Source organism: Mercenaria mercenaria, chromosome 17 (genome assembly GCF_021730395.1).
Source record: "Mercenaria mercenaria strain notata chromosome 17, MADL_Memer_1, whole genome shotgun sequence".
Taxonomy (NCBI): Eukaryota; Metazoa; Mollusca; class Bivalvia; order Venerida; family Veneridae; genus Mercenaria; species Mercenaria mercenaria.
The window spans coordinates 44,869,347-44,883,942 of NC_069377.1; the positions used below are offsets into that span (position 1 = coordinate 44,869,347).

Consider the following 14,596-nt stretch of genomic DNA (forward strand, 5'->3'; position numbering starts at 1 on the left):
TGTACTGCTACATGTCAGTGGACGGAACTCCCCGTGTTTATGCTTTATGTACTGCTACATGTCATTGGACGGAACTCCCCGTGTTTATGTTTTATGTACTGCTACATGTCAGTGGATGGAACTCCCCGTGTTTATGCTTTATGTACTGCTACATGTCAGTGGACGGAACTCCCGTGTTTATGTTTTATGTACTGCTACATGTCAGTGGACGGAACTCCCCGTGTTTATGTTTTATGTACTGCTACATGTCTGGGGACGGAACTCCCCGTGTTTATGTTTTATGTACTGCTACATGTCAGTGGACGGAACTCCCCGTGTTTATGTTTTATGTACTGCTACATGTCTGTGGACGGAACTCCCCGTGTTTATGCTTTATGTACTGCTACATGTCTGGGGACGGAACTCCCCGTGTTTATGCTTTATGTACTGCTACATGTCAGTGGACGGAACTCCCCTTGGTTATGCTTTATGTACTGCTACATGTCTGGGGACGGAACTCCCCGTGTTTATGCTTTATGTACTGCTACATGTCAATGGACGGAACTCCCCGTGTTTATGCTTTATGTACTTCTACATGTCAGTGGACGGAACTCCCCGTGTTTATGCTTTATGTACTGCTACATGTCAGTGGACGGAACTCCCCGTGTTTATGCTTTCTGTACTGCTATATGTCTGGGGACGGAACTCCCCGTGTTTATGTTTTATGTACTGCTACATGTCAGTGGACGGAACTCCCCGTGTTTATATTTTATGTACTGCTACATGTCTGGGGACGGAACTCCCCGTGTTTATGCTTTATGTACTGCTACATGTCTGGAGACGGAGCTCCCCGTGTTTATGCCTTATGTACTGCTACATGTCTGGGGACGGACCTCCCCATGTTTATGCTTTATGTACTGCTACATGTCAAGAAACGGAACTCCCCGTGTTTATGCTTTATGTACTGCTACATGTCAGTGGACGGAACTCCCCGTGTTTATGCTTTATGTACTGCTACATGTCAGTGGACGGAACTCCCCGTGTTTATGCTTTATGTACTGCTACATGTCAGTGTACGGATCTCGCCGTGTTTATGCTTTATGTACTGCTACATGTCAATAAACGGAACTCCCCGTGTTTATGCTTTATGTACTGCTACATGTCAGTGGACGGAACTCCCCGTGTTTATGCTTTACGTACTGCTACATGTCAGTAGACGGAACTACCCGTGTTTATGCTTTATGTACTGCTACATGTCAGTGGACGGAACTCCCCGAGTTTATGCTTTACGTACTGCTACATGTCTTGGGACGGACCTCCCCGTGGTGTTAGTGCATTTTTATGTTATGCTTATATTGTCAAGAAACGGAACTCCCCGTGTTTACGCTTTATGTACTGCTACATGTCAGTGGACGGAACTCCCCGTGTTTATGCTTTATGTACTGCTACATGTCAGTGGACGGAACTCCCCGTGTTTATGCTTTATGTACTGCTACATGTCAGTATACGGATCTCGCCGTGTTTATGCTTTATGTACTGCTGCATGTCAATAAACGGAACTCCCCGTGTTTATGCTTTATGTACTGCTACATGTCAGTGGACGGAACTCCCCGTGTTTATGCTTTACGTACTGCTACATGTCAGTAGACGGAACTACCCGTGTTTATGCTTTATGTACTGCTACATGTCAGTGGACGGATCTCGCCGTGTTTATGCTTTATGTACTGCTACATGTCAATAAACGGAACTCCCCGTGTTTATGCTTTATGTACTGCTACATGCCAGTGGACGGAACTCCCCGTGTTTATGCTTAATGTACTGCTACATGTCAGTGGACGGAACTCCCCGTGTGTATGCTTTATGTACTGCTACATGTCAGTGGACGGAACTCGCCGTGTTTATGCTTTATGTACTGCTACATGTCAGTGGACGGAACTCGCCGTGTTTATGCTTTATGTACTGCTACATGTCAATAAACGGAACTCGCCGTGTTTATGCTTTATGTACTGCTACATGTCAATAAACGGAACTCCCCGTGTTGATGCTTTATGTACTGCTACATGTCAGTGGACGGAACTCCCCGTGTTTATGCTTTATGTACTGCTACATGTCAGTGGACGGAACTCCCCGTGTTTATGCTTTATGTACTGCTACATGTCAGTGGACGGAACTCCCCGTGTTTATGCTTTATCATGTCAGTGGACGGAACTCCCCATGTTAACGCTTTATGTACTGCTACATGTCAGTGGACGGAACTCCCCGTGTTTATGCTTTATGTACTGCTACATGTCAGTGGACGGAACTCCCCGTGTTTATGCTTTATGTACTGCTACATGTCAGTGGACGAAACTCCCCGTGTTTATGCTTTATGTACTGCTACATGTCATTGGACGGAACTCCCCGTGTTTATGCTTGATCATGTCAGTTGACGGAACTCCCCGTGTTTACGCTTTATGTACTGCTACATGTCAGTGGACGGAACTCCCCGTGTTTACGCTTTATGTACTGCTACATGTCAATAATCGGGACTCCCGTGTTTATGCTTTATGTACTGCTACATGTCAGTGGACGAACTCCCCGTGTTTATGCTTTATGTACGTACATGTCAATAACGGAACTCCCCGTGTTTATCTTATCATGGTCAGTGGACGGAATCCGTGTTCATGTTTATGTACTGCTACATGTCAGTAGGCGGAACTCCCTGTGTTTATGCTTTATGAACTGCTTTATATCGCTCTATATATGATACCGGTATATGTACTACTGTATGTTAGCGCCTGAACCTCGCTCTATATATGCTTCATGTACGGATATATATCATGGAATACAACCCGTCTTATTTACAGAAGTGCGACTTTTGACTTTTTGACTTACGCGGATTCGATAGAGTCCAAATGCGCGTTCAGATCAGTGTGCACTTGTTTCCGGTATAAACAGTTTCATCATGAATTTCTATAAGGTATACGGCAAGCAGAACAAAATCAGGTAATTTTTGTTAACTGATTTCATGTACTGACTTGCTACACACGGGATGTCCGTCGTGGCCTCAACAGCAACCTTGACAGCAATGGCTGGACGAAAGTATAAACTAGCTTGGTCTATTTTCCTGCATTCAAACTACGTGTATAGTACACACTGACGTTGTTCCTATGCACTCCTAAAATTCTTATAATGATTTATTACAGACGCAATGATATCTTGTAGGTCTGTGAGGAACATTATTGTTTTTGGAATATTATTCAACTCTCTCGATTAGAAACTCTTTTCTGAGACACATTATGATTTGTCAACTTGTAATTAAATATGTAACGACTCAAATGTTTTTCTGAAACGAGGCGTAGGGACAAATGAAATAATGAAAATGTTCAAATAAAGCGTTTATAATGATAATTAACAATGATTGAAGACACGCATGCATATTGCAATGCTATCAGAGCAAGTCGTGATCAAGTTTGTTGATTTGAAAATCATGATTTTGATATAATTAGAAATCTCTCTAACTGGTCTGATAACTTCTCTTTTTACGCATAAAAGGGGACACAGACTGCTCCTTTTCAATACAGTCAAGCTATTTTATTTATACGGATCGTCGACGAAGGCGCATACATGCACACTATTTTTACAGGTTTTATGTTTAGTTAATTGTGTTGCTCTTCTCTTTTTCCAACTTGTCCAATAGGCATTTTCCCTTCAAGACTGGCATTAAACCTCGCAACGTTTTTGCCATTAACAAGTATAATCATACAATTTGAATCTTTTTGAATCTATGAAAAATGATACACATCATTTATCATGTGATTCATTCAGCTTCGAGATCGCTTTCCTATAAAATACAAAACATGACATTTTGCAGTGCGGTTGAAGAATTTACCTTGGCTATCACGCAAAAATGCGATTTCATGAAAAAACGGTTTTGAAATATTTACCACACCAGTCATGAGGTCGCGTACATGTATTTGATCACATACAATTCGTTTATTTCATGATCAACAGTGTTTTTAAATGCTACGGTGAGTTTCACGGTACACGACGTAAAAAATCTAATGTAGGAAACACTTCTATACAATTATTAAGGCAATCGAAAAATATATTTGTAGAGTGTTTTTTTTTTTTTTTTTTTTTTTTTTTTACATTTTAACGGAATTTGGTTCCCATGTCCTGGTCATCCGCATTTGATGCCACTTCAGAATCGAAACACCTGTCAAATACACTCACAACAGCATTTCCAGTCTGCGATACCATTTGAAAGAGGAACCTGTGGTCGAGTCAAGAGTAGGATACATTTAGGTTATTAGATTTATATCGAGAAATATGCACGAGTTCTACAGCGTAAAAATTGCGCGACTTTAGGAGCGCAATATTTTTCCGCGAAAGAACTAGTGTATATTTTTCGATGCAAATCTAATAATCTTTTTTATTACATACGCATTTGTACTTAAAATTGTTACATAAACGATATGAATTTGTACTTAAGCATGAGTAAAACTGAAAATATAGTATTTTAAAGAAGATTTAAATGTGACGAGATACATGAAACTGACGGCACAATGACGTCACGCACCCGATATGAAAGTTGAACGTTAGTATGGAAAAATATTGATGTTTTAGGTTCCATTGAAATTTAACGGAGTAAATAAATAAGTATGTAATAAACTACAATACAACTGTCTGCGTCTGGTGTTCATTATTGCAAGACGCCGACACACTTGGTTCTTACTGTGATAGCCTTAATATTATCGCTGCAGATTATGAAGTCTTTTTTTTCAAACTGAAATTGACTATAATACACAGCTATCCAGAATAAGTCCATTCCTCTAGTATTTTTGTTCCTAAATTTGTTAGACCATCAATGAATTATACCATCATTGAATAATACTAGATGTACTGTTTATATTATAATTAGCTTATTGATATGTATCTTATTCGTACATACTCATGTACATGCATAGAATGTCTGTAATATCTATGCAGTGACATATATATTATTTTCTTGAAACTGATTTATGCGCTCGGCACATCGTCTTATCTCCAACTTCTTATTTTGTCAAATTTTAAGTCAATCCATATATGGTTGATAAGCTACGCTCTTGACACGACACGAAGTTTGAAAGCCAGATTTGACCTTGCTTTGACCTTGATCTTTTACCGGCTGTGGCGTTTCATGCGCTCAGGACACCTACCTATATTTCAAGTTGAAGTCAATACCATGTTATGGTCCGGACACAGAATATGACTGAAAAGATTTGAATTTTTAGTTCTAACTTCCAGAGCTGATTCGTGTATTCTGCACACAGTCTCATATGCAAAGTTTGAAGTCAAAACCTTGAACGTGTATTAAGTAATGCTACGAAAAATAATTATGACAGACAAATTTGACCTTTGAGCTCTATTTGTTATCTTGACCTTGAGTCACAGACAGGTTCATGCGATCACTATGCCTAGTTTAAAGTCAGACAAACAGACGGGCAGACGGGCAGACGGACGCTTGACCACATAGTACGTCCGTTTTTCCAAAACTGGCATATCATGAAAGTAGAAAGTATTTTTAAATTTGCTAAATTTTCACATTAATACTGAGATTAATTCCTTTAAAAGTTTGTCCCTTCAGTTCGGCGAATTACCATAGATTGTTTCCAAACTCTATATTTGTAGAATAACAGCATTAAAACCCACGCACAGAGAAAAACTTAAAATTTAATTGTTAGTTTTTTGCCATCGATTTGTACATTTATCAAAATGTGTCTGCCGCCAATTCCCGATGACAAATATTCAGCGGAAATAAGCATAAAATGAGCAAATAGTTATCTAACTATTGACGTTATCTCCGAGGAAAGAGCTGTATATCCGAAGGGAAGTTAAATCATTTACATTTCGCGCTTTCTAATTTGCGACTGTAATATGACCGCTCAATGAAAAAGTCATCTATGACAGTTCTTTGTGCTAACCTCTGAACAAACATAACTAAATTTGAATTTAAAGTACATCGTTGTTTTTGCCAAACGTCAGCTTGCATGCAAGACAATACGTTGCTGGTAGAGCCAAATGCAATTGAAACGCTTTTATTTGATTTTAAGTAATACCACTATAAAATCGATTTTGCTAAATCCTTTGTAACTTCTTACTTTGAGCCATATTAAGTTTCTAAATTACCACTTTATCAAGAGCTTTTATACTGGCTTCTAGTCATATTTATCGAGGGTTTATGTACAGTGTCATAGTATTTTGCTAAAATACCATTTATCGAGATTCATTTGTATATGTATACAAGCTCCAAGCGATATAATTTTACTAAAGTATTAATTTTTCGAAACAGACAGACAGTTTGTATGACTAATTTTTTTAGGCTTGATGAAAATTTGCTTCGAGCCTTATTACTTTGCTAAAACACAACTTTGTTGAAGGTTTAATGCATACATTTACATTCTTTGAGCCTTATCGATTTGTTAATATAAGACTTATTTTAGGGTTTGTGTATACCTTGGCGTCATGTCATCTGCGAAATATCATTTTATCTAAAATTAATGCATATTTGGTTTGAACCATGTTTAAATATAACTTAATCTAAGGGTTTATTATAATTACTCTGAGCCGCATTATATTGCTAAAATATAATTATCTTGAGAATTTTATGCTTATTCGTATCGAGATACTTTGCTTAAATTCATAAGCATTTAGGGATTTATTCTAATTGCTGCAAGTCAAATTATTTTGCTAAATTTCACTGTATTGAGAAATTTATTTTCTTTGCTTCTGCAGTTTGACAATAATTTCGATGATGCGATAGTTTTATGGTAGTTAAACTAATTAGGAACTAACAAGCCTTTACTTCAGTATCATATGGAGACCAATTTGAAAGAAATGAATTTTCATTTTCTAATATGTTATAATAAAATTTACTGCATTACCTTTCTCTTAAAGATACTTTTTTGGTAAACAATGGACTTTGCAAAAATTTCTTTTTTTTAAGACATGGATCACAGGACAGTTTGATATCCTAAAGCTGTCTTAATTACTGTAGTTAATTTGTTTGCAGTCTGTTAAATGAAAGAGTTGAATGACAAGACTTAAACTGATATCGTTTCATTTCCGTTTCTTGCAAATCAGATTCTAGATACATTCTAATAGTCGCTTTGCATGTCTGAGAAACGTACAAAATGACAGTGTATTCTGGAATCCCGCCTAGAGCTATACATGTAACTAGGTTGATGTGTTTTCCCATGAAATTGCCTATGGTTAAGGCGGAACGAATATATGAAAATAAAAAGATAACGAAATGAAGACCTCCTGACAAAAATGCGATATGTATATATAATTGATATTTCTTGCACACCAGACGGGGATTTCCGGTATCTTTACCGGTGACTCTCGTGCTGTAAATGACGTATTACGAACTACATATATGTAGAAGATTTATGTAGTAATATATATTTTATTTAAAAACGGAATAAAAATTCAATACCTTGACAGTTCCTATTGGTTCCTGATAGTATATTTCTCGATTCAAATCACGTTATTTTATCAAAAATTCATAACGTTACGCTGCAACTGATAAAACAAAACTGGAACTAAACATTGTTATTTGTTCTGAAACGTCATGACGTCTTTCCTGTTTACGGACGTTGGTTTCCCGCGCTTTGTTTACATACACTGCCGTATGAAATAGTTCTAAAAAGAAAGCCGTTCGATTGATTTTATTTTTATTATTATTTCTTGAAATCGGTATGCAAGAAAAAGATTCTTTCACTGGTTGTAGGTGCAGATGGAAATATCCGGCTCTCGGGTATCTCGGCAGGGAGCCTCGTTACCGCCTAAACAGTTACCCTCGAGGCCGGATATTCCCATCTGCACCTGCAACCAGTGAAAGAATCTTATATTCTTGCATACCAGACAGGGATTTCCGGTATTTTTACCGGTGCTGGAAAAATCCGTCTTACACCCCGGGGTGTAAGATGACTCTCGTGCTGTAAATGACGTATTACGAACTACATATATGTAGAAGTTTTATGTAGTAATTTATATTCTATTTCATTGAACAGAATAAAAATTCAATACCTTGACAGTTCCTCTTTGTTCCTGATAGTATATTTCTCGATTCAAAAAACATTATTTTATCAAAAATTCATAACGTTACGCTGCAACTGATAAAACAAAACCGGAAGTAAACATTGTTATTTGTCTTGAAAACGTCATGACGTAGAAACCGTACCATAGCTCTTCGCATACTTTGATTTTTCAAACTAAAGTGATTTTTACAAGTGCACCGGTTACGATAAAAATGTAAACAACGGACTCTGTCTATGAAACTTTGAAATGAATGAATGACAGTCGATCTTAGTCATTATACTGATTGACAGTGAATGCTAATGACTCCATGTGTTGCAGAAAGGTATTTAGTTTGTAACTGTAATTTCCCATCCATTGAAATCCTCTCAAAACTGGTAAAATAATTACTTATATTTGGACAAAACTCACCGTCTTTGCGGTTCGACGGCTGCAATAAGGGCAAATATAAAAGATTCAGTGTAAGTAATATTTCACTGGTACTACCAGTTAGTAAGTTCATACTCTGAACAACACGTCAGAGAAATTTGGGCAGATTTGACCGATTATGACGTTGGCAGCATTAGATTATATTTTTTCTTTACACACAAATTGCCGTTAGGTAACAAAGCGAATACGCCGATAATCCGGAGTTCACCGATTATTGTTCCAGTTCACGCAATGTAATCCAGCAATTAAACTGCATTGCTATTAGCTACTGCTGTTATAGGGAAGTGGTAGAGTGTCTGCCTTAGGTGTGAGAGGTACTGGGTTCAAGTCCCAGTTAGAGCTTAACTCTATTTAGATTCTGCTAAAGCTTAGTTTTGCTGTTAATAGACTGTTCCAGATGTTCTAAATTTTTAGCACACAGTATCATGGATCAGTATTTAGCAATCCAGATCAAAGTTGAATGTTAAATCAAATGCACCCAATTAGAAAATATTGACTATATTATGTCCCTTTGCTGTTTATGCTCTCCATGTTCAAGAAGAGTTACATTTCCTTGATCACAAAATTTTCGTTAACATGAAAATATTAAATGCTTATTACTCCGCACTTCTGGTTAAAATATTGTCTATATTTCTGTTTTTGAGAAATATATGGACATTTGTCTTCATTTCAAAGCTTTTTAACTTCAAACCTATGATTTGAAAAACTTAGGTACTATCTCTACATGACGTCTTTCCTGTTTACGGACGTTGGTTTCCCGCGCTTTGTTTAAATACGCTGCTATAAGAAATAGTTCTAAAAAGAAAGCTATTCGATTGATTTTATTATTATTATTATTTCTTGAATATGGTATCAAAGAAAAATATTCTATCACTGGCTGTAGCTACAGATGGGAATATCCGGCTCTGGGGTAACTGTTTACGCAGTAACTCGGCAGAGCCTCGTTGCCGTCTAAACAGTTACCAGCGAGGCCGGAAATTACCATCTGCAGCTACAACCAGTGGATGAATCTTATATTATTTCATTTTAAACACGTTACATTGAACTCCACATCGTGTATTTCTTTTGTATTGAAACTTTATTTATATCATTTCATACAAGAGACATGGTAATTATGCAGATCAAAGACATTTTTCTAAACCTTTAAACTATGTTTTTAAACTTTTATTTAGCTCACTTTGTGCTCAAGTGTGTTTTTGTGATCGCCCTGTGACCGTCGTCTGTTGTTTTCTGCCGTTAGGACGTCAATATTTTTACTTAAATACCTTCTTTGATATTATCTGTCAGAATTGCACCAAACTTGGTATGTAGTATCCTGAGATAGACCTCTCTCAAACTTGTTCAAATGGTTTGAGTCCGTCAGAGTTTATAATAGGAAATCTCTCACGAACCAGTTAATAGAGTTTCATCAAACATTGTCTATAGCTTCATAACGTGAGATATGTTCAAATGCCACTATTCGAAAACACTGAAACCTTTAAAACAACTTCTAGTCACGAATCGCTTCCATACATAAGGCCACCATGGTCGTTTTGATTACGTGTAATCATATCAAAGTATACGAAGTAATGAACAATTGAAAAAATGCGAAAAAATGATATTTAAAATAAAATTTTGAAACATTCAGTTTTAAAGTTTGTTTCGTACATTCGTCAATATACAAATATTTGGTATTTTTTCTCATCTCTTATTACGCGATTACATAGACGACTGCAATGAGTTCGTACTTCGCAGCTAGTTATAAATATAATGATATTTAACGACTTTATAAAAATCGCGAAAAGCTTATCCACGATTATATCGACGAAAATCTACTTCTTGCAAATTGCATCAGGAAACAGCTCGACACATTTATACATTAAAATTTTTTCGTTACAATACATGAAACCGTTATCACTGACTAGCCTACAATTCCAGTTGATTCAAGCTCTTATTTAAACAACGCATGCGAAGAATAGTTGCAGAACGCGAGTAAATCATCTTTCAATGCCTAGAATCCTTGTTTAATTAGGCATTAAGCATATAAAAAGCAGCTCAACACCTTTGCGGAAATACAATAACCACGCTGGAATCTGTAAAAAGCTTGAATGTCATAGAGTACGTGATGTTAAGGAAATATCTGTAGACAGTAAAATAATTTTTTAGTTTTAACGAAGCTTTATGAAACAAATGTTGTTTCATTGGTTCAAAATAAAAAAAATGGATATATTAAGCTTATTATATTTTTCTTCGAAAAAAACTTGAAACGCGGAAATAAATTAAAAATATATGTTAAGAGTATAACGATTGCAATCTCATCTACTTTATTCCTGTCTCGCATTGAAGATGTGAATATTGTCCAATTCCTCATCAAAGACGAATGAACATGAAGCCGACCCAGATTATTTACGTGTTCAATGTCTTTCATAAAGAGCTAAATTGTAACAAAAACATTATTCCCCAAAGTGGTTTTCGGAATTACTTTCATGGAAATATTCACTGTATTGTAAGATACTTTGGCATACAGTTTTATCTGAATTTTATTTACACATGAAACACTACTATAACATGAATTGAAATGCACATGTGCAATGAAGCATGTGTCAACATGAATATAAATAACTTAATGACGTAAATTGTCTATCTTCTAACTGTTATAAGACCATGTAACATGCAAAAGCTGGACAACAGCATAGTGTTATAAAGCATTAACAAACCATTAGTTACACTAGATTACAAAAGTATGCAAAAACAGTCTGATCAGAAATCATCCAACTGCCTTGCGCCACCACAAGATATTAAATTTGCACACAAGACACATGAAAATTACATGCTTTTTGTGTTTTCGCATATGTTTAAGATACATATGTGAATAAAAATCACATTCTAGGAACTTGCTGCTTCTGAAAATTATTGTGTTCTTGACATTCTATTGGTCTCCATGTTTCTCACGCTATGGTTTAGTTTCTGGATAATTCATTGATAGGGAAGTTCCCAAAATCCCAAGTTTTTAAAGCAAATAAAAGTATGATATGTAAAATTCAAAGGCATATAGAAAACATTAAACAAAGTCAGTTAGGAAAACGCTTGTTAAATAGTCATGTTGTTTACGACATTCTTTAAAACAAGAATAAAATAAATTCGTTTTTGAAAAGAAGGCCGGATTTTAGATATACAATTACCCAATACAATAACCTTAAGTATATGATAATGAAAAAATCAGGCGCCTTGAACTTTAAATACATGTAAATTCCGAAGAAAGCACAATCACTGAGTTTATCGAAGGCAAAAATATCCAGCGGATAATTATTTCCATTGAAATGCTTATTGAATAAAGCTTGTATATTGACATTGCCTCCAACTTTGTTATCTTATGCATTGCGATTTAAACTGACAAGGAATAAACGAAACAAAAACGTTCTTGAAAATAAATGTTTTTTTATGACATTTTAGACGTTATATTGTGAATTTCAGTATTCATTACATAATTACAGATAGCCTATGGAAGCCACAGAGCCATGCTAATTGCTAATTGCTAAATAGTTAATGCGAAATGCTATTTACCAAATGCTTAATGTCAAACACAGACTGTCAAACGGTAATTGTCAAATGATAAATGCTAATTTCAATTGCGAACTGCGAAACAATAAATGCCAAATACTTATTGCTAAGTGCTTATTCAAATAAAAAGCTGCATATATCAGTGGATCGGATAAATGCATCCTTTAAAAAGTCATTGGTCTTCTCTGTTAGAAACTTTAATTCTAAATACTTCAGAGTCAACTGTATCGGTCCCCTTGACCGGTAATAAAATCTGTAAAAAGATCCTTTGGAAGCATAATATGAAACGAAGAAGAATAACAGTAGACTCTATTTCACATATGTTGAATGAAATCCATGATCCCAAATGACCAGACAATATAACAACACTTTCAAATCAGACTGGTAGAACAATATATGTTTCCAAATAATTGTAAACTACACTATTGAGCTCATTATGAATTTGACGATCAACATTTATCATTTTGCAATAAGTATTCATTGATCATTTTACAATAAGTATTAGTTATTTGACATTTAGCATTTGGAAGTTAGCACTGGGTATATAGCATTTAGTATTTGGTGTGTAGTATTTAATTAAGCATTTGGCATTTAGCTTTAGGTAATTGACATTAACACTGCATATGTTGCATTTAGCATTTGACAATTAGCATGGCGTAACGGTCTCCCAATGGCCATCTTGTTATTTTATATATTTTGACAAAGATGTTGCCATCAAAACTAAATAATATCTAGTAACATTGCTCAGAAAATCACAAACCGGAAAAGTGTAACACACATTCAGCAACACGGCCTCCTATAGCAATTCATTTTTATAACATTTAACTCAGATTGGTGAAACAGTCAGTTTGATATAAAAACTGCACATTCAAAAGTGTTGCCATTTTATTTCGGTTAACGTGAATCAGTGTATTTGGAGGGATCAGTTTATACCATTGCATATTAAATTACAATTGTCATATTTAGTTACTTTTGTTATGCAACTTGAAATTACGTTGAATAGGACGTGATATATATAACAAATATATCATAATTACCTTACGAATGCGCATTCAATCAAATAAAAAATACTTCATGTAATAGTTTTTTTTCTTGCGTACTTTATGTCTCTATTTTATTACTAGTTTTATTTTATAAAATGTAACTTTTTGAACTATTTTACCTACGTAACGCAGCTTTGATCTTTGTGATTTACTTCGTTTAGCTTGTGTTAAAAAGAATTTGCATTACCCTTGCATGATTGTAAGGGGCGATTAACACAATTTTAACATTTTTGCTGTACCTCTAGGATTTTAAACAGGTATAAAAGTTTTGATTACGTATCTCATATTTAATATTGCGGTGTAAATGAGATTTGAATCCAACATTTTCAGTTTTGTTAAGCGTCATATAAGCTGTGCTGTGCTTGTGCGCCGTAAAATACATATAGAAAATATTTTGTTGAAATATTTTAAGAAATAAGACTTGGAATAAGTATGATCCTTAGGAAGTACACATTTATTATGTTTCAGATAATTTTGAATTATCGTTCATGTTTGGTCATGTCGTTTTATCTACAAGTTATTACCAAGTTATTTACGTTTTGGTTTCTCCTAGAGGTGTCCATTTGATGATCACATTGCGAAAAATATTCAATTTAGGTAGACTATCCCATAAAACTAAAATTGATCAAAATTCATGTATGATTTATGAACTGATTTTTTAAATAACGCAGACTCCTAAACATTACCTACAATGATGCCTTTAAAAACAACATAATAGTAAAGCAAGTACAGAGAATGGAAAAAATTAACAAATTCTATCTGTTCTTTAAATAATACATAATATAAAGGTGACACAATCTTTCTTTCAACATAGAAACTATCTACAAACCTTTAACAGACGTCTCCTCTTCCAGTTGTAGAAATATTGATGCTTTAAATATCTCCTGTGGTAATTTTAATTAACAGATCAGCAGCAAAATAATAACAGAAACTACTAACCACACATAAATTAGTTCATGGTTTTAAGACTGTAGTAATGTTAGTGCACATTCATATCATTGCCAACTGCTATATATACACACTTTAGCCCACCTTTGATAAATTAGTCCTTCGCACGTTGATACAGAGACAGTATTGAGAGCCTTACCTAACGATCAATGAAAACGTTGATGACGACAGCGCTGTAAAAGTGGCATTGGTCCATGCCATCTGTGATTTGTTTGGACCCTCTTATTCTCATATTGGCTTTCCTGGTAACTACATAGTGCCTACAAATAAAATGCTTGTTAGTAGTTTACGATTTATTTTGTCTGTTTAACAGAGTTGTATTCAGAAATTGACAAAGGTGTGTGTTAGAATGCGTCATTCCGTTCTTCTCATAGCACATTAATTATAATGGACGTCGCATACGGAGAAAAAAAATGTGGACAACAGTCTATGCACTTGAATAATTGTTTACAGATAACATAAATATTGTTAAACTGATGCAAATGAATCGTTGAGATAAAAAAGATTTTTTCCCTGTCAAACGAGCAAATAAGATAAGGCGTAAAAAGTTTACCACGAAACTATTTATTATGCCTCAAAGCAAACTTAGTCTCATT

General features: G+C 35.3%; 1 protein-coding gene across 2 annotated transcripts in view; it reads right to left on the minus strand.

Annotated features, from left to right (window-relative positions):
- Positions 1-14,155, minus strand: part of LOC123537095 (uncharacterized) — a 46,176-nt gene extending 32,021 nt beyond the window's left edge. The window contains exon 1 of one of the 2 annotated variants that reach the window (XM_045320655.2): positions 13,882-14,155. The gene's annotated coding sequence lies outside the window, so the exon portion shown is untranslated. The remainder of the gene's footprint in view (positions 1-13,881) is intronic. The other variant, XM_045320656.2, reaches the window with a different exon arrangement.
- Between the last annotated feature and the right edge of the window lie 441 nt (positions 14,156-14,596).